Source organism: Dermochelys coriacea, chromosome 2 (assembly GCF_009764565.3).
Source record: "Dermochelys coriacea isolate rDerCor1 chromosome 2, rDerCor1.pri.v4, whole genome shotgun sequence".
Classification (NCBI taxonomy): Eukaryota; Metazoa; Chordata; order Testudines; family Dermochelyidae; genus Dermochelys; species Dermochelys coriacea.
In genome coordinates this window covers 107,332,561-107,352,950 of record NC_050069.1, presented here as the reverse complement: position 1 = coordinate 107,352,950, position 20,390 = coordinate 107,332,561, and the positions used below count along the sequence as shown (strand labels likewise).

The 20,390-nt window shown below is 46.7% G+C and overlaps 1 protein-coding gene and 1 long non-coding RNA gene across 5 annotated transcripts in view; one reads left to right on the top strand and one right to left on the bottom strand.

The window, feature by feature from the left end:
• Positions 1-4,525, top strand: part of LOC119851808 — a 113,546-nt gene extending 109,021 nt beyond the window's left edge. For all 3 annotated transcript variants that reach the window (XR_006278970.1, XR_006278971.1, XR_006278972.1), the window contains one exon: positions 913-4,525. This is a non-coding gene — a long non-coding RNA (uncharacterized LOC119851808). The remainder of the gene's footprint in view (positions 1-912) is intronic.
• The window catches only part of RIPOR2 (RHO family interacting cell polarization regulator 2), a 184,542-nt gene that overhangs the window by 106,612 nt on the left and 57,540 nt on the right, over positions 1-20,390 (bottom strand). The window lies entirely within an intron of this gene.

The following is a 20,390-nucleotide window of genomic DNA, read 5'->3' as shown; positions in this document are numbered from 1 at the left end:
CAGTTTCAAATCTCTTGCTCTTAATATCCGCCTTTGAAACTTCAAGAAGTTAACCATAATTTTTGTTCTAGCTGTTTACTCATTTGACGAGGATGGAGGTCTCAGTGGGAATTAGGCTATGTTCACCTACAGATAGTCAGGGGTTCTGACTAAGGTTGAACCTGGCAGAATTTTGTTTCTTGCCCAATTATTTTGCATGCGTGAAACTTCTATCATTTTAAACCCTTTTTTTTTTTGACAGCGGATATTCCTTTTTTTAAAAAACCCACCAGATTTTTTAGCTAAATGGAAATCTGTGTATAAAGGAGAGAAGAAGAACACTTCAAAAAGCTGTCGTAAGTTGGACAGTATGGCGGAACAGGGAGTTGATGCACTCTGAGATTTCATGGGAATCCTCCACAGAGATCTCTAGGAAACTTTCCTTGAGGTACTCAACAATCCTCTGCCAGGATTCCTTGGCAGAGCTGCCTTGTTCCTTCCCACACTGAAAGGCACTTTCCCACGCCACTCTGCAATCACTTGGGCAGGGACCAAAGTTGTACACAGGCGAGCAACATAGGGACCGGGGCAGAAGCTGCAAGCGTGTAGCAGATGCACCCTTGCTTCCCTGCTTACCTCAGGAGTGAGATATCTTTCATAGTGACCACCGCCTGTGGAAAATGGTGGTACAGTTTAGACTGTTTCCACTCCTTAGGTGACCTGCAACCTTTTCAGATTGCCTCAGTGCAATAAAAATGCCCTTGCCCTGGAGTTCACTTACCATACTTTGGGTCTTCTGCCTCATGCGTGCTTGCCTAGGGTCACAGAGAAAGTGATAGGTATGTTACCAGCAGTGTGCTAATGTTACTGTTTCAATGGTCTGTGTGTACCTGAAAATAGCTCTACTGTTTATTGTGAACCATATGTTTCCAGATTTCACCTTGAGAAACAACTGCCCTACAGCCACAGAGTGTCTGCACAAGATAAGAAACCAGCTGAAACGGACCAAGGAAGATATGTTCCAGATTGTGCTGCAACAGTCAGAGGCTGAAAACACTGAACGCAAGAAGTGGAGGGAAAGTGAAAAGCAGAAAAGAGAAGAGAAGGATTCTTACAACAGGGATACCACAGAGAGGCTGATTAAAGTTATGGATTGTCAAACCGACATCTTCAGACTCTCAGAACATTGCAGACTGAGCAGATGCATACCCACCTTCCCCTTCACTGTGAACTCTTTCCCATGCACTCCCCAAACTCCCCCTGTGCATTCCTTTCCACCTTCTGGCGCTTTGTGCTTTCCTCTACACTCCCACCCCCGGAGACAGCTGTTCCAATGAAAGCAGGACCTATACTCAACTATGAAAATCATCCCCCTCCCATTCCCCCCCCCAGCTGTGTAGATGGCTATGTATGTCTGTGTCTTGGTGTGGTTTGTCTGTCAGTAAAAGCAGTGTTTTTATTAATACACACTCTTTATTTTCTCACAAGGGATGATACCTCCTGGCACCATGCAAATCAGCACTTTTATTAATCCTGCATTGAATTCTAGGCCTTAACAATCACAGTTGCTTCATAGGCTACCAGATTTAAGTAATCATTACAGTCCCAAGCATAGCAACAATCATTACTGGCTTTCTTGTTGGAAGTCTTGTCTCAAGGCATCCCTGATTCTTACTGCCCCACGTTGCGCCACTCTAATAGCCCTGGTATCTGGCTGCTCAAAATCAGCAGCCAGGCATTCTACCTCAGCAATCCACCCTTGAGAAAACCATTCGCCCTTCCTTTCACAAATATTATGCAGTGTACAACACGCGACTGTAACCATTGGAATATTTTCCTTGCTCAGGTCTAGCCTGCCATATAGGCATCGCCAGTGCGCCTTTAAACAGCCAAATGCACATTCAACAGTCATTCTGCACCTACTCAGCCTGTTGCTGAACCGCTCCTTACTGCCATCTAGGTTTCCCGTGTACGGCTTCATGAGCCATGGCATTAAGGGGTATGCTGGGTCTCCCAAGATCACTATGGGCATTTCTACTTTCCCTATGGTGATCTTCTGGTCTGGAAAAAAAGTCCCTGCTTGTAGCTTTCTGTACAGACCAGTGTTCCTTAAGATACATACGTCATGCACTTTTCCAGACCACCCCATGTTAATGTCAGTGAATTGCCCACGGTGATTCACAAGTGCCTGCAAAACAATAGAGAAGTACCCCTTCTGATTGATGTACTTGGTTGCAAGGTGATCCAGTGCCAGAATTGGAATATGTGTCCTATCTATCACCTCACCACAGTTAGGGAAACCCATATCTGCAAAACCATCCACAGTGTCACTCACATTGCCAAGAGTCATGGTCTTTCACAGCAGGATGTGATTAATGGCCTTGCACACTTGTGTTAACACAGCACCAATGATTGACGTCCCCACTCCAAACTGGTTCATGACTGACTGGTAGCAGTCTGGAGTTGCTAGCTTCCACACTGCGATTGCCATGCGCTTCTCCACCGAGAGGGCAGCTCTCATTTGGAAGGCCTTGTGCCGCAGGACTGGGGCAAGCTCTGCACACAGTTCTATGAAGGTGGCTTTCCACATCTGAAAGTTCCGCAGCCACTTCTCATCATCCCAGACTTCTATAACTATCCAATCCCACCAGTCTGTGCTAGTTTCCCGATCCCAAAATCGACGTTCCACAGCATTCAGCTTCTCTGTGAATGCCAAAAGCAATCTAATGTTGCTGCTGTCCATGTCGGACACCATGTCAGGCAACTGTGACTGCCGTTGCCTTTGTAACTTCTAGAATAATTCCACTGCCACTCACGATGTGCTAGTGAGAGCTAACAGAACAGTGGAGAGCAGTGCGGGGTCCATTCCTGGAGATAGATATGGCGGGGAAAGCATTAAGCGACGTTGAAAAATGCCGCAAACTGAAGATGGAAGCACATTGAATGCTGGGACAGAAAGCAGTGCATCATGGGGCATTGAGCCTGGACCCATAATGCACCGCAATCCCCTCCGCCTTCCCACAAGACCTAGCAGTAGAGGGGGGAAGTAGAAGAGGGAGAGCTGCAATGTGGGATAGCTACCCATAGTGCACTGCTTTCATTGGCAATGCAAGTGCCACAAGTGTGGTCACGCAATGACACCAGTGGAAGATAGTGTGGCCATGCAACAGTGCTTTTAATTAACGCGCTTTAATGAAAGTGGTATAACTTTTGGTGCAAAAACTTGCCAGTCAGACTTTTACTTTGTTGTGCTTTATGTATCTGAAGGTTAGACTTTTAAGGAGTGAAATATGTACAATATTACATAAAATGTTTATATGTATTTTATAAATAATGGGATAAATTCAGTGAAGCTACATGGAAGATATAAACTATCTCTTCCTGAGCCCCCTGGACTCTCTGTGCCCCAGTGGAGCAATTTTGCTGCTGCCACACTCTAGGGTTTTCCTCAGGTGCTGGAGGCCAGGAGAGGTAACTCCATTTTCTGGCTAAGGCTTCACAGAAGCCTTGCTAGCAGAAGCTACCGAAGGGAGTGTTAATTTCTCTAAGTCCTACTTTGGCCAGAGCTGTGAACTCTGAGCTGGACTGGCCCATACAAACCCCTTGGTGGACAGAAAGATGCAGACACTTTCATGCACTGCAACTCCTCCCCATCAGACTTTCCAGGGTCTATACTGACAGAAGCCAGCACAAACCTAAGCTCAACGTGCACCTGTTTTGTAGGAAGACCTTAAAAAGAGAGAAGGAAATTTTTTAGTTTTGAGATTTTTGAACTCCACTTGATTTTAAGAGGGTTATAAATGTACTTCCCACCTCAAGATGCATCTGAGCTGCAGAGTTAGAATTAGGATCCAAACTTTCCCAAATACTGGATATTCAAATCCAGGGGTTTCATTCAGGCTTCTTTCTCTTCTCAGCTTTTTCACACTGTAGTATGAGACTAGCAGATAACCATCTCATCCTGAAGTGTACATGTAATCCCCCCTGCTTCTCCCCATTGTTTTTCCTTGTCTATTTACCCCTCCTTGTACCTTTTCCTGCCCCTTCTCTGGTTCTTTCAAATACAATATGAATGGTGAATGGGTTTTTCAAGCATAAAGTATTATATGATAGGGAATATTACATTTATACTTTCACTTTCCGGCAATGCTTTGAGAGTCCTTACAAAAATGCCATTGTCCTTGTATTTGCCACTTTTTGGTACACTTGATGCCACTATAGATTGAGTTCTCTGAATAATTGCAACAGCAGAGTTTACTTCTCTTTTCTGAAACCAATAGGATAAGAGGGCACATGGGAACGGAACCTGTGGTAAAGGAAACCTTACCACAAGGCATCCCCACCCTGTTTGACTTCCCCCTGATATAATGCTACAGAACGTGTGCAGGAACTGTATGTACCCTAGGGTCATAGTATCTCTCCTGTAGAGATTGCTTCACTGTCAATCCTATGGCCTAGCATAGAAAAATAGATTTTTAAACAATGTAACTCTATTTTGCAATGTAATGAAGCAATGGAAGATTCGGAAACAGTGTGATTAACACAGCTTGCAGAGGTGTAAATAGTCTGATATTTGCATTAATGAATTTTATTTATTTTATTTTTAGCTGAAGGGTGATAACTAAAATACAAAGGAAAATCAGCAAGAGAAGGGATGTTGGCTTGGTGATTTTAAAATATGAACAGCAAAGATTTTACGGGAAACAGAAAAAAACATCTCACAAAGATGTACAAGCAGTCAATGGATAGACGATAATACAATAGCATCTTTCATCCAGAAAAATCTCCGAAGGTTTTACAAACTTTAACTGTGAGTTGAACAAATGGTAGGCTCACTTTCCCCAGAACCACTTAAGTGTATCAATAGTTTCACAGCACACAACAATGCTACACAGCCCTTTAGGTCAAGGAGTCGAGAACAGCTTTCCTCAAATAAAACCATAATTGGGCATGTAATTAGATAGACTGGTGTTGACCCCAGTGTCCTGATCAAATTTCATTTGGGTAACATTCCTGCTATTGCCAAAAAGTACTTGTAGCTCTTTGTTGACCATAAGTGGTCAGGATCTTGGTTTTTACAAGAAAACACAGTGACCCCTGCTACCATATTTGCACTTATCCTAGCCTGACTCAGAAGAAAGCTTGCCACCTACTGAATCACTGAAAACCACTCCTTGCAGCAGCCTCAATTTTTCTTATAGGTTTCCTTTCCAGGTACAGACCGACCCTGACCTTGCTTAGCTTGAGAGAGCCTATAACCAAATATATGGTTACAAATAACAAGGATTTCCCCCAAATGTTACATTTTGTTTTCTTCTGCATCTCCCTGAAGTTTCTCTTTTGAACCAGTGTCCCTCCCACCTGTGCAGAGAAACCCCAGCCATGTACTGGGCTAGTGATATTGGCAGCAGCACTGGAACAGGCAGTATGTCAGGCTGTGCCAAAAATAGCTCAGTCTTGACCACAAGTTTTAAAAAGCTATCCAGGTATTATACCATTGACATTGCAGAGAATGGTGGCAGTGATATAAAATAATACTGGCTCAGCAATATGAAATAAGCATTAACTTATAAGCTGATTCCCCATGGGCAAATTTCTTGCTCCAGAGCTGAATAGCGGCATGACTGATATGACAAAACGAATGCATGCTTGGATATCTCAGCACAGGCATTAATAGCAAAGTAGCAATTTCAAGGAACTGCAAAAAATAAGAGTAAAATGTTGGTGCATATTCCTGTTACGATGTTTGTATGGCTCCATTTTATTTGAAAAGTTTTAAAGAAAAGCCATTTGTAGTACATTTTTTACTTTGTCTCTATCTTGCCTATCTAAATTCCAAGATAGAAGGAAAATTGTTATTTAGGACAAGCACACTATTAGGGACAGATTTTTTCCTGCACCAAGAGCCACTCAGTGCAGGAAAGGTAGGGATGGGCCAGCACACAGCAGGTTACAGCTGTCTATTTGTTGTTGTTGCATACCTGCAGCCATAGCCCCTGTGTAGGTTAGAGCAGTCTTGGGGGTGCTCTAACCAACAGCATCTGAAGATGGTCTCTAAGTGACCATCCTCATCCTCCAGTTAAGGCTAGCCAGAGCACAATGCATGCCCACCAGGAGTGGGAAGCAAAGAAGCTGCTCTGACAGAGAACACTTGTCTGACGAATTTTAATCTGAGTGACATAAAGCATTTGGATTGGGGGAGGGAATCTCTCCCTTAATCTTGCTTTCTGTTCTACTATAAACATTAACACCAACCTACTCTACCTGCCTTTAAGATATGCTTGGGGTTAAACAGACCACATTGTCAGATATATCATTCTAACTCCTACTCCCCAGCTCTCTGTGTATTATAACAGTGCACGTGAATCAGTGGGCTTGTTCCAAGACCAGTCTTTTATGGAAATTGCTTCCTACTTGATAGGCCTGAGGGATCAGGAAGGTCCTTGATGAGCGACCATGTGACTTAAGAGGCCTGCATGTGGTTAGCTGAGGACTGGGAGAGAGTAGGTCAGGGTATGTCTACACTATGAAATTAGGTCGAATTTATAGAAGTCAGTTTTGTAGAAAGCGTTTTTATACAGTCGAGTGTGTGTCCCCCCACACAAAGGCTCTAAGTGCATGTAGTCGGCAGACTGTGTCCACAGTACCGAGGCAACAGTCGACTTCCGGAGCTTTGCACTGTGGGTAGCTATCCCACAGTTCCCGCAGTCTCCACCACCCATTTGAATTCTGGGTAGAAATCCCAGTGCCTGATGGGGCTAAAACATTGTCGTGGGTGGTTCTGGGTACATATCGTCAGGCCCCCGTTCCCTCCCTCCCTCTGTAAAAGCAAGGGCAGACAATTGTTTTGCGCCTTTTTTCTTGAGTTACCTGTGCAGATGCCATACCACGGCAAGCATGGAGCCTGCTCAGCTAACCATCACCATATGTCTCCTGGGTGCTGGCGGACATGGTACTGCATTGCTACACAGCAGCAGTTTATTGCCGTTTGGCAGCAGACAATGCAGTATGATTGGTAACCATCGTTGACGTAGTCCTGGGTGCTCTTTTAACCGGGCACCTGGGCAAATATGGGAGTGACTCAGCCAGGTCATTTCCCTTGTTTCGTCTCACGGTGATTGAGTCCTACCGGCAGTGCACTGTCTTTTAATGTGCAGCTAGCAGAAGACGATGGCCAGTAGTCATACTGCACCATCTTCTGCCAAGCACCCAGGAGGTGACGATGGCTAGCGGTCATACTGCACAATTTGCTGCCAGCATAATGTATAAAGATAGATGAAGTGGCTCAAAACAAGAAATAGACCAGATTTGTTTTGTATTCATTTTCTCCTTCCTCCCTCCCTCTGTGAAATCAATGGCCTGCTAAACCCAGTTTTGAGTTCTATCCTTGAGGTTTTGAGTTCTATCCTTGAGGCGGCCATTCAGTTTCTTGCAAAGCCACTCCCTTAGTTGATTTTAATTCCCTGTAAGCCAACCCTGTAAGCCATGTTGTCAGTCGCCCCTCCCTCCGTCAGGGCAACAGCAGACAATCGTTCCATGCCTTTTTTCTGTGCAGACGCCATACCACGGCAAGCATGGAGCCCGCTCAGATCACTTTGGCAATTAGGAGCACATTAAACACCACATGCATTATCCAGCAGTATATGCAGCACCAGAACCTGGCAAAGCGAAATTGGGCGAGTAGGCGATGTCAGTGCGGTGACGAGAGTGATGAGGACATGGACACAGACTTCTCTCAAAACACGGGCCCTGCCAATGTGGGCATCATAGTGCTAATGGGGCAGGTTCATGCGGTGGAACACTGATTCTGGGCTCGGGAAACAAGCACAGATTGGTGGGACCGCATAGTGTTGCAGGTTTGGGACGATTCCCAGTAGCTGCGAAACTTTCGCATGCATATGGGCACTTTCATGGAACTTTGTGACTTGCTTTCCCCTGCCCTGAGGCACAAGAATACCAAGATGAGAGCAGCCCTCACAATTGAGAAGCGAGTGGCAATAGCCCTGTGGAAGCTTGCAACGCTAGACAGCTACCGGTCAGTCGGGAATCAATTTGGACAAATCTACTCTGGGGGCTGCTGTGATGCAAGTAGCCAACGCAATCAAAGATCTGCTGATATCAAGTGTAGTGACCCTGGGAAATGTGCAGGTCATAGTGGATGGCTTTGCTGCAATGGGATTCCCTAACTGTGGTGGGGCCATAGACGGAACGCATATCCCTATCTTGGCACCGGAGCACCAAGCCAGCGAGCACATAAACCGCAAGGGGTACTTTTCAATAGTGCTGCAAGCACTGGTGGATCACAAGGGACGTTTCACCAACATCAACGTGGGATGGCCAGGAAAGGTACATGACGCTCGCATCTTCAGGAACTCTGGTCTGTTTCAAAAGCTGCAGGAAGGGACTTTCTTCCCAGACCAGAAAATAACCGTTGGAGATGTTGAAATGCCTATAGTTATCCTTGGGGACCCAGCCTACTCCTTAATGCCATGGCTCATGAAGCCATACACAGGCAGCCTGGAGAGTAGTCAGGAGCTGTTCAACTACAGGCTGAGCAAGTGCAGAACGGTGGTAGAATGTGCATTTGGACATTTAAAAGCACGCTGGCGCAGTTAACTGACTCGGTTAGACCTCAGCGAAATATTCCCACTGTTATTACTGCTTGCTGTGCGCTACACAATATCTGTGAGAATAAGGGGGAGACGTTTATGGTGGGGTGGGAGGTTGAGGCAAATCGCCTGGCTGCTGGTTGTGCACAGCCAGACACCAGGGCGGTTAGAAGAACACAGGAGGGTGCAGCGCGCATCAGAGAAGCTTTGAAAACCAGTTTCAGGAATGGCCAGGCTACAGTGTGAAAGTTCTATTTGATGAACCCCCCACCCCTTTAATTCACTCTACTTCCCTGTAAGCTAACCACCCTCCCCACCTCCCTTCGATCACCACTTGCAAAGGCAATAAAGTCATTGTTGCTTCACATTCATGCATTCTTTATTAATTCATCACACAAATAGGGGGATAATTACCAAGGTAGCCCAGGAGGGGTGGTGGAGGAGGGAAGGACAAGGCCACACAGCACTTTAAAAGTTTAAAACTTATTGAATGCCAGCCTTCTGTTACTTGGGCAATCCTCTGGGGTGGAGTAGCTGGGTGGTCGGAGGCCCCTCCACAGAGGCCCCTCCACCGCGTTCTTGGGCGTCTGGGTGAGGAGACTATGGAACTTGGGGAGGAAGAAGGTTGATTACACAGGGGCTGTAGCGGCGGTCTGTGCTCCTGCTGCCTTTCCTGCAGCTCAACCATACGCTGGAGCATATTAGTTTGATCCTCCAGCAGCCTCAGCATTGAATCCTGCCTCCTCTCATCACGCTGCCGCCACCTTTCAGCTTCAGCCCTCTCTTCAGCCCAACACCTCTCCTCCCGGTCATTTTGTGCTTTCCTGCACTCTGACATTGTCTGCCTCCATGCATTCGTCTGTGCTCTATCAGTGTGGGAGGACAGCATGAGCTTAGAGAACATTTCATCATGAATGTGTTTTTTTCGCCTTCTAATCTTCGCTAGCCTCTGGGAAGGAGAAGATCCTGTGATCCTTGAAACACATGCAGCTGGTGGAGAAAAAAAAGGGACAATGGTATTTGAAAAGACACATTTTATAGAACAATGGGTACACTCTTTCACAGTAAACCTTGCTGTTAACATTGCATACATAGCACATGTGCTTTCGTTACAAGGTCGCATTTTGCCTCCCCCCACTGTGTGGCTAACAGCGGGGAACATTTCTGTTCAGCCATAGGCAAACAGTCCAGCAGGAACGGGCACCTCTGAATGTCCCCTTAAGAAAAGCATCTATTTCAACCAGGTGACCATGAATGATATTACTCTCCTGAGGATAATACAGAGAGATAAAGAACGGATGTTGTTTGAACGCCAGCAAACATACACTGCAATGCTTTGTTCTACAATGATTCCTGAGTATGTGCTACTGGCCTGGAGTGGTAAAGTGTCCTACCATGGTGGATGGAATAAGGCTGCCCTCCCCAGAAACCTTTTGCAAAGGCTTTGGGAGTATATCCAGGAGAGCCATGAATGCCAGGGCAAATTAATCATTAAACATGCTGGCTTTTAAACCTTTTATAGTATTTTAAAAGGTATACTCACCAGAGGTCCCTTCTCCGCCTGGTGGGTCTGGGAGGCAGCCTTGGGTGGGTTCAGGAGGTACTGGCTCCAGGTCCAGGGTGAGAAACAGTTCCTGGCTGTCGGGAAAACCGGTTTCTCCACTTGTTTGCTGTGAGCTATCTACAGCCTCCTCATCATCGTCTTCCTCGTCCCCAAAACCTGCTTCCGTGTTGCCCCCATCTCCATTGAAGGAGTCAAACAACACGGCTGGTGTAGTGGTGGCTGAACCCCCTAAATTGGCATGCAGCTCATCATAGAAGTGGCATGTTTGGGGCTCTGACCCGGAGCGGCCATTCGCCTCTCTGGTTTTCTGGTAGGCTTGCCTCAGCTCCTTAAGTTTCACGTGGCACTGCTTCGGGTCCCTGTTATGGCCTCTGTCCTTCATGCCCTGGGAGATTTTCACAAATGTTTTGGCATTTCGAAAACTGGAACGTAGTTCTGATAGCACGGATTCCTCTCCCCATACAGCGATCAGATCCCGTACCTCCCGTTCGGTCCATGCTGGAGCTCTTTTGCGATTCTGGGACTCCATCATAGTCACATCTGCTGAAGAGCTCTGCATGGTCACCTCTGCTGATGAGCTCTGCATGATCATCTGCAGCTTGCCACACTGGCCAAACAGGAAATTGAAATTCAAAAGTTCGCGGGCCTTTTCCTGTCTACCTGGTCAGTGCATCTGAGTTGAGAGTGCTGTCCAGAGTGGTCACAATGGAGCACTCTGGGATAGCTCCCGGAGGCCAATACCATCTAATTGCGTGCACAGTACCCCAAATTCAACCCAGCAAAACAGATTTCAGCGCTAATCCCCTTGTCAGGGGTGGAGTAAAGAAATTGATTTTAAAAGCCCTTTAAGGCGAAAAAAAGGGCTTTGTCATGTGGATGGGTGCAGGGTTACATCGATTTAACGCTGGTAAATTCGACCTCACTGCCTAGTGTAGACCAGGGCTCAGAAAGGAATTTCAGAATTGAAGAGCACTTCAAGGTGCAGTAGGGTAGAAACATTAGCTGAGAGAATTGCAGGAGGGCAAGCTCAGTTTGGAAGGACTAAAAGGAATGGGAAGTCCTGGAAGGAGGGCTATAAGGATGCTAAAGCCTGTTATGAATTGAAAGGATGAATTGAGCCCAGGGAAGAAGGCTGAAAGGTTTGCTTTTGAGCGTTGTTTTCGTGTTAATAAACCAGACCTCAGAAGGGGAGATTTAACCTGAAAGGCACTAGTGGTGTGGTGTCTTGAGTGGGAAGAAAGCAAACTGAAGCAGTGAAAGGCCTGATGTTGAACTGGGGGAGTCCCTGCCACACAAATGCAGCAGTAGTTTGAATCTTTGCCATGTCTCTTAGTAATAAGTATAGACTGAATTCTGTTTCTTGCCAATGCATCCTCCCTTTTCTTTGAAAGGCTCATACAGGCCAGTCAACCCCATCCCATTTACTGAAACTACTGCTGCTTTCTACTGTGCCTTACCTCATTATTGTACTGACTGATAAGAGGAGTTTGCAGTTAGGCATCACTAAAGTCTCCAATAAGGAAAGAGCAATTGAGTGTGGGATGAAAAATCTTCCATTTGATCCCAATGCCCACAAGACTAAATCCGACCCTGCATATAAGATTATACAGACACTTCCATATTTCCATCACCTCCCCCCCACACACACTCCCCCCAAGATACAAAATAAGATGTTGAAGGTCTATCTGAATTATCAGTGACTGATCATGGCATCACCAAAATGAACAAAACAGCTAGCAATATGAAAATCAGCCTATCAGCAGCATACCATATGAAGAACCCGAGTAAGAGATCCTACAGCCTACATTTTTACAAGCAATTAGCAGGATGGAAAAGGTGCAAGAAACAGAATGGAGATATCTAAATTGACACATACAAGTACTTGTCCACTCTGCTGGGATCTCACAGTGTGGGCTGAACTAATTAGGAACAGTTTCTGAACTGTTCTCCTTCCCCATAGAGAATTCTGTCTGGAGCAGTTTTGGTAGCTGTCCAAAATCACCTGCTTTTTTTGTAGACTGGCTCTCTCGTGGCAGCGATTGTCTGGAAATTCTAAATGCCATTCTGATAAAACTTTAAATACCTTTCTGGTTATGCTCCAAGATTTTAGTAAAGGGTAGACAGAAGCCAGGGAGCAATCTCACTATGTCCCCTCTCCGCCAAATGGGGAGAAGTTAGGAAATGCAAATACCTCCATATCCCCATTATCCCCTCCCCTCCGCTTCCCCAAAACACAAAATAAGATGTTCCAGGTCTAGCTGAGTTATCAGTAGCTGTTCACGGCATTACAAAAGTCAGCAAAAAAGGCTGATTTTCATATTACCAGCTATCTGCTTATACAAGCTAAAAGGCCAAATTCAGATCTCTCCAATCTTTTGCTCTAAGGCAGTCATAGTTAGTCACTTTGTATTTGCCACTTTACTAAGCAACAGAGTTACAGCTGCTTACAGCCAGGCTGAATTTGGCTCAAAATGTTTATCGGGGACCAAATTCTACTCTCAATTACACAGTACAACTCCTATTGCAGGAAATAGGAGCTGCACCTGTGTGTCTGAGCTGTTTTTGGCCATATGATCATCCTAGGCCAGTGGTTCTCAACCAGGGGTATGTGCATCCCTGGGGGCATAGGAACTCATCTAGGTATTTACCTAGTTTTACAACTAGCGTAAAAAGCACTAGTGAAGTCAGTACAAACTAAAATTTCATACAGATAATAACTTGTTTATACTGCTTCATATACTATACACTGAAATGTAAGTTCAATATTTACATTCCAGTTGATTTATTTTTACAATTATATGATCACAATGAGAAAGTTAGCAATTTTTCAGTAACAGTGTGCTGTGACACTTGTATTTTATGTCTGATTGTGTAAGTAAGTAGGTTTCAGAGTAGCAGCCGTGTTAGTCTGTATTCGCAAAAATAAAAGGAGTACTTGTGGCACCTTAGAGACTAACAAATTTATTTGAGCATAAGCTTTCGTGAGCTACATCTCACTTCATTAGATGCATCCGATGAAGTGAGCTGTAGCTCACGAAAGCTTATGCTCAAATAAATTTGTTAGTCTCTAAGGTGCCACAAGTACTCTTTTTATTTTTGTAAGTAAGTAGTTTGTAAGTGAGGTGAAACTTGGGGGTACACAAGACAAATCAGACTCCTGAAAGGGGTACAGTAGTCTGGAAAGGTAGAGAGCCACTGTCCTAGACTAACTGAAAGGTGGGGGAGGCTCTCAGCATAAGGAATGCACGGGGTAGAAGTTGAAAACCCCCCTCAGTCAGGCTTTGGGGAAAACGCTGGAGTGAGGTTTCTTTAAAAAGATGAACCCTGAATTGACACCTCCATCCGTTAAGCAACAGTTTAATAAATCAGAGGAGGCAGATTTTTGTGGCATAGCTCTTTCAGTCTCGGAGGCATAAAACAGAATGATTTATGACATCAATACATCAAATACTATTTACATTTTTTTTGTAGATTAACAAAATGTGCAGATGTAATGTGAACAGTTAGTTTTAAAGAAATGAAATAAGCTCAAGTGGCACGTTTATTGTTAGGGTTGTTCGTCTTTTTTAAAAACTCTTAGAATGGGTGCCAGGCTGAATGCTAAGTTGCCACTCAGTGAAACAGGTTTCAAAAACAAAGCTGAGAAATGTGAAAATGAAGTCTGCTTGTTTGAAATGGGTTGCCATTCAGAGCAGAGACGAGAAGGAGGCAGCTGGTGACATATTCAGGGATGCTCTGTCTCCATCTGAGTCTTGTGTAATGGGCCAAATTTTAAAAGTAGCTTCAGTCTGGCCTCTAATTTGTGCCTGCAAGTTTTATTGTGTATTGGGTGGTTAGACAGCTGTATTCTAACATTTGTGAGCACGACTGTTGAAAATTTGGCCCAGTGGGTACAGTAGCTCTTTGCTATGCACACTTAATGGGCAAGATCCTTAGCAAGTGTAAATTGGCACAGCTCCATTGACTTTAATGGGGAGCTACACCAACTTACACAAGCCAAGCATCTGGCCCTACTAATCAGTCAAATTTACTATTTTGACTTGAATCTTTTGACTTAGGAAAAGATTGAACATAGATACTCAGCTCTTGAATTACTTTCTTTTCTAGAATCAAGTGAATTGCTGAGGAGAGGCAGGGGGAAAGATGTGAGGAGAGGAGAGGCTTAGGCACCTAAGCAGCTGACCTGGTGTGCCTGTCTGACAGGCCAGAGATAGGCACCTCCCTCTGCTCAGGATCCATTGTGAATCCTTTCAGGAGTAAAGCACTTAGTCAGGTCAACTGCTTCTGTAGCCTATACCTTAGCAACCAAAATTATCTGCCTCTCTCTCTCTCTCCAACTCACGCTCATCTTATGTTTCCCTGTGTACCCGACTGTCTCTTGTGTGGGTGCTGTGCTGCTCCGCCACCTATCAATGGCTTGCATCTGGCCCTCCTGCTGTGCAGTTTGACAGGCATTGCGTCTTAGGCATGCTCAGATCATGCCTTCAGGAGTGGACCTCACTGGTAATTCATGTGCCTCATGCCTCCCTTCTTCCCTATGGGCTAGGTGCCCCAGTTGGACTACATCCACCATGATTCGCTGTGGTCATGGGACTCCCAGGATGCACTATAGCAGTTCAGCCAGAGGGAGAGATAGCTGTGCACCATGGGAGACATAGGGGATCAGCCCATAGGGCTGAAATAGAGAATGTGACATCTGAACTACATCTCACATGAGGGACCATGATGGCTCCCCCCTAATTATTGTTGTCCCAAAATAAAATGTTCTGATGTTTCTGAATTAGTTTTGATAGTTTGGCATCAACTTGGCACAAAACCAAATGATATGCCTTGCATAATGACAGGTTTCAGAGTAGCAGCCGTGTTAGTCTGTATTCACAAAAAGAAAAGGAGTACTTGTGGCACCTTAGAGACTAACAAATTTATTAGAGCATAAGCTTTCGTGAGCTACAGCTCACTTCATTGGATGCATCCGATGAAGTGAGCTGTAGCTCACGAAAGCTTATGCTCTAATAAATTTGTTAGTCTCTAAGGTGCCACAAGTACTCCTTTTCTTTTTGATAAAATGTTGCAAGTCTTTTTCAATCAGCTCTTCTAGAGAAAGAGAGAGCAGTGTGAGCTCCCACTATTGACCTACTCCAACAAGCCTAAAGCCACAGCAGACACTGTGGGTTGCATGAGGTCTACCTGAATCAGCAACCACTATGTTAGCTGAAGGGAAAGCTCTTGGGACAAATCAGAAGGAGCTGCACTAAGCCTTTGCTTTTCTGGAGGATACTTGGGCACAGCATCGTTACCACATCAAGTGACTCTCATTTCCCTGAATTGTGTGCACCATGATATAGCTATATTTAATTGGACCACATAATAGGTACAAGCAGTAATTCCTGAAGAGGAAACATTTAAACTGGAAAACTTTGGATTTTGGACTCTGGATAACTATGATATTAAAAAAGTTTCCATTTCCATATGAAATGCAATAGTTAAATATATGCATGCACTATTTTAAAAAAATATAGTTGAAAACAGAATTTGGTCTATTGCCATAGGAGACATCACTACCCATGTGGTTGAGTCCTCCAACATGCTAACCTAGGATGCCATGACCTTTATGGTAACAATGTTCCACACAGACCCACTCACATGTCTGGACACACACGTCATATATTTGGAAGACCATGATAATGCGGTAACACACCTATATCCTTTTCTGGTTGGCACCTCCTCAAAAAAGAGATAAGGGTATTGCCACCCTCCTATCTGGGAAGTGTATTTGACCACACTAGGCTTCTCCTAGAGAGCTATGGTTGTCAAACACTTACAGAAATTCTTTCAGGGATAAAAATGGGGGAGGTCGGAGTTTTGTGTGTGTGGTAAGGGATGGGGGTTGGCAGGTAGTGGTGAGAAGTAGCAGTTGGTGGAGCTATAGATTAGAGAGCCAACAGCGGGAAGAAGGTTTGAGAGGCAGCTATTAGAAAGTGATGGGTAAGATGTATTGAGGTAGGATGAAACCCTTTTAAAATGGTCTTTGGAGACACATGCAAATATTCTGATGCCCTTACCTGTAAGTTTTTCATTTTTATGACCAAGTACAGGCATTCTTTAAGCAGGTATTTTTTCCTGAAAAATGACCAGCAAAATAAATCATATTTTAGAAGATGGGTTAGCTGGTGGAATGACTCAGGGGAGCTGTCGTAGTCAGTAAAGTCTTTTCCTCAATCGTCAGTGTTTATGGCAAAAAGAAAGTAAAATAATTTAAGAAAAATCAAAAAGTTATGTTGACAGGAAAACTTCTGCTTGAGGATCAACCCAATCCTATGGATTCTGGGGCTTACCTTTGTCTCCCCAAACAGCAACTCCAGTAGCCATTCCCCTGGACACCTGTAAGGCAGGGAGAATCTGAGCTGGAGTAGTGCCCCTGTCTTCTGTCACAAGAGGCTTCAAATTTGAGTTCCCCTTTAGGTGGGGTGACCATATTTTCCTATGCTGAATACAGGATGCCTGGTAAAATTACTCGCATTCAAGTGAGTTCAATGGCAATTAGTCAGAACTCTGCAGTACAAACATTCAAAGTAACATCAAGTTGACTGAGCCCCTGTTAAAAAGAAATATGGCATGATTGGATTCTTTTTATTTACCTTCTTATCTTTAAGGCTTTAGGGTTCACACAGGGACACTGACACACACACACTCCCGTACACCTCTTTCACATGGGGGCTGGGAGGGACGGAGGGGTGACCAGCCGACTCGACACTCCCTACCCGGCCCTCTCTGCCCTCCATGGTTGGGCCCCCGGCACAAACCCGCCTCTCCTGGTACCTGCCACCGCATCCTCCCAAGGCAAGAAGTGCAGGGCACGCTGGGTCACATGCCCCCTCCCCAGATTTCTGCCAGGGTTCACACCAGAATGTGGCCAGCAGCAGCCTTTTGGCACTGTGCCGAAGGGAAGGGACGGGAGCTGCTTCCAGGGGAGGGGGGAAGGGATGACCTGGCCTGTATCTTTGCAGAGCTCATTTCTTCCCCTCCCGCACCTTCCCTTGTGGCTTGAAGCAGCTTGTCCCTTCCTGCCTGCACAATGTCAAAAGGCAGCTAACACCTCCAGGCTGCTGCTGGCCGCTGACATAACCCAGCCGGTTACAGCATGGGCAACAAGGGGGTAAGCCAGGGGCAGGCAAAATTTTTGGCCTGAGGGCCACATCAGGTTTCTGAAATTGTATGGAGAGCCGGTTAGGGGAGGCTGTGCCTCCCCAAACAGCCAGGTGTGGCGTGGCCTGGCTCCCACCTCCATCTGACCCCCCTTGCTTCTCGCCCCCGATGGCCCCCCCCGGGACTTCTGCCCCATCCAAATCCCGTTCCCTGTCCCTTGACGGCCCCCCCAGAACCCCTGCACCATCCACCCTGTTCCCTGACTGCCCCTCCGATTGCCCTGTCCCCTGACTGCCCCCCACTGCCCCATCCACCCCTCCTCTCATTCCTGACTGCCCCCCCCGGGACGACTGCCCCCATCCAACCACCCTTTCTCCCTGACCACTCCTGCAAAACCCTGCCCCTGACTGCCTCCCGCCGCCCCATCCAACCCCCCGTCTCCTCCTGACTGCCCCCCCCGGACCCCTGCCTCCATTCAACCCCCCTGTTCTCTGCCCTCCTACTGCCCCAACCCCATCAACACCCCTGACCACCACCCAAAACTCCCTTGCCTCTATCCAACCCCCCCTGCTCCCTGCCCCCTTACCGCACTGCCTGGAGCACCAGTAGCTGGCAGCACTACAGCCACGCTGCCTGCAGGAGCTAGCCACACCACCCCACAGCACAGAGCACTGGGTCAGGCCGCGGCTCTGTAGCTGCGCTGCCCTGCCCTGCAAGATCTCGCAGCCCCGCTGCCCAGACCATTGCACCAGCGGTGCAGTGAGCTGAGGCTGCAGACAGTGGGGGGATGATAGCAGGGGAGGGGCCGGGGGCGGCCAGGAGCTCAGGGGCTGGGCAGGAGGGTCCTGCGGGCTGGATGTGGCCTGCAGGCCATAGTTTCCCCACTTCTGGGTTAAGCCCTAAGGATAAATTGTGCACCAGGGCCCAGGGAACCTGACTGCAGGGGCTTCAGAGAACCTGGCCAGAAAGGTGGTTCAGCCGAGGAGGGTGCCTAGAGGATGGAGCAGCCCCACGTTCCCTGGGAGCAGGATGCAGGGCCGGGGGTGTGTGTGTGAAGAGGGTGCTAAGCCCCTGCCTAGGGGCGGCTGCTGTGGAGCCTGTAGGGTCAGGACAAGAACAGGCTGGAAATCGCTTCCCCATGCCCCACCTGCTGAGGGGTGGAGAGGCTTCCCCATGCCAGCGCTGTACCGGGCTTTGGTGCATGCAGGGCTTGGCTCCTCCTGGCCAGTGCCCGGGCCAGAGGGTCTTGGGCTTTCCTGGGGTGCCAGCCCAGCCAGAGGCAGTGGGGGAAGGAAGGAACTTGTCGGTCAAGCTGCTGGTGAGCTGAGCACTCCAACCAGGGGCTGACTCTCTGCACAGCGCTGGGAGTAGGACGCACCCTGCTGGGGGGAAGAGCAGTGGGTCTGGGAGGGGCAATGGGCAAAACAGGGAGAGGACAGCGAGAGGGGGAGCATGTAAAGGGCCAATGGGTGGGCAGCAGAGGTGACACATAAATAGCTGCTGCCCGGTGCCTGCCTGCACTCACCAGCCACCACAGCATGCAGCCAGTGCCTGCCAGAAATGGGATGGGGGGCGGTCCTTGCTGGCCAAGAGCTGGCACGCAGCGGGGGGCTGCGCTGATGGACCAGCAGAGGGAGCAGCTGGCCCAGCGCGCTGCAGCTTTGCCCCGCCACCAGCCTTGCATACCCACCCCCATCGTTAGCCACTGGATCTCTCCCCCAGACTCACCACTGGTGGGTGGGCAGCTGGCAAGCAGGGATCCAACCAGCAGCAGGACCTGCCAGTACTAATGGGGGGAAGGGACAGAAAATATGGGACAATTTGCCCATTTTTAAGAAAAAGATGAGACACCTGCAGTAGGGCTTAACTACGGGACTGTCCCTTTAAAAACAGGACATCTGGTCACCCTATCTTTAGGACATAATCAGCTTGATTGTCAGTGGGGTCTCAACCAGCCAACATTTGTGCATGAAGAGTCCATGGGTGACAACTTCATTCCTCTGGCACAATGGAACTTTCTACAATAAGGGTAAAATAGAGCCTTGAGTGGGACTATTTTTCTAATCCTGCTCCCTTCCTACAATACCCACTCCAAGCCACTCCTGCATTGTTCCTGCATTTTTATCCCGCTCCCACTCGCAAAAACCTTAGATCCACAAATCCCCCAAGAGAGACAGATTCTCCCATGCTACTAAAAACAATAACAAAACAAAAACCCAAATGGTTATGGGGGGACGGGGATGGGGTGTGTGTGTGTGTGTGTGATAGAGAGAGAGAGAGATTCAGGCACAATTTTTGCCACTAAAAGAATAAAACAAATCTTGCTCAAACATAAAAAAAATACTTTAACTCCTGTTATAAGAGACATCAAATCTCTAACCCTCTCTTAAATTTAAATATTAATATCTTTATTTGAAAAAAAAAGAAAAGAAAAACTTGCTTTATATTGCTGAAATTCTATTTCTGACAAATTGACGATTTAGTGTTTTCCTGCAAATTACTCCAGTCTGGTTTTTTTGCCCCCCCAATCCCGCTCACAAGAAAGTATATTTTACCCGCTCCTGCTATTATGGAAGTGGGTCCTACAGGACCCATGGGATCCCGCAGGACCCGCAGGATCTCAGTCCCACTGTAGGGCTCTGGGGTAAAACTAGTCTGTGCAGGAGATAGAACTTTCTCAAGGGCCAGTCTGAGACTGTAGAATGAACTCCAGACGAACGATCACAAATCTCACCACCTTCTGTTCCAAGGTCACGATGCACTTCTTCACCCTCCTCTTGTCTAACATAAATATACAGTAATGTGTTTTGTGTGTGTGTGCACCTGTGCATGCATGTGTGTATAAAGGACAACCTACCAAAATGAAACACTCCACCCTGGGGAGAGGATGAGAAAACAAATGCATAACAGATGTTAGTCATGTTGCATAATGCACTATTGGAAAGTACTCAGTTACTATGCCTAGACTGATAGATACAGATATAGATTATAAGGCCAGAAGTGGCCACTAATCATCTAGTCTGACTTCCTGTATCACACAGACCATAGGACTTCCCTGAATGTAATTCCTGTTTGAACTAAAACATATCTAT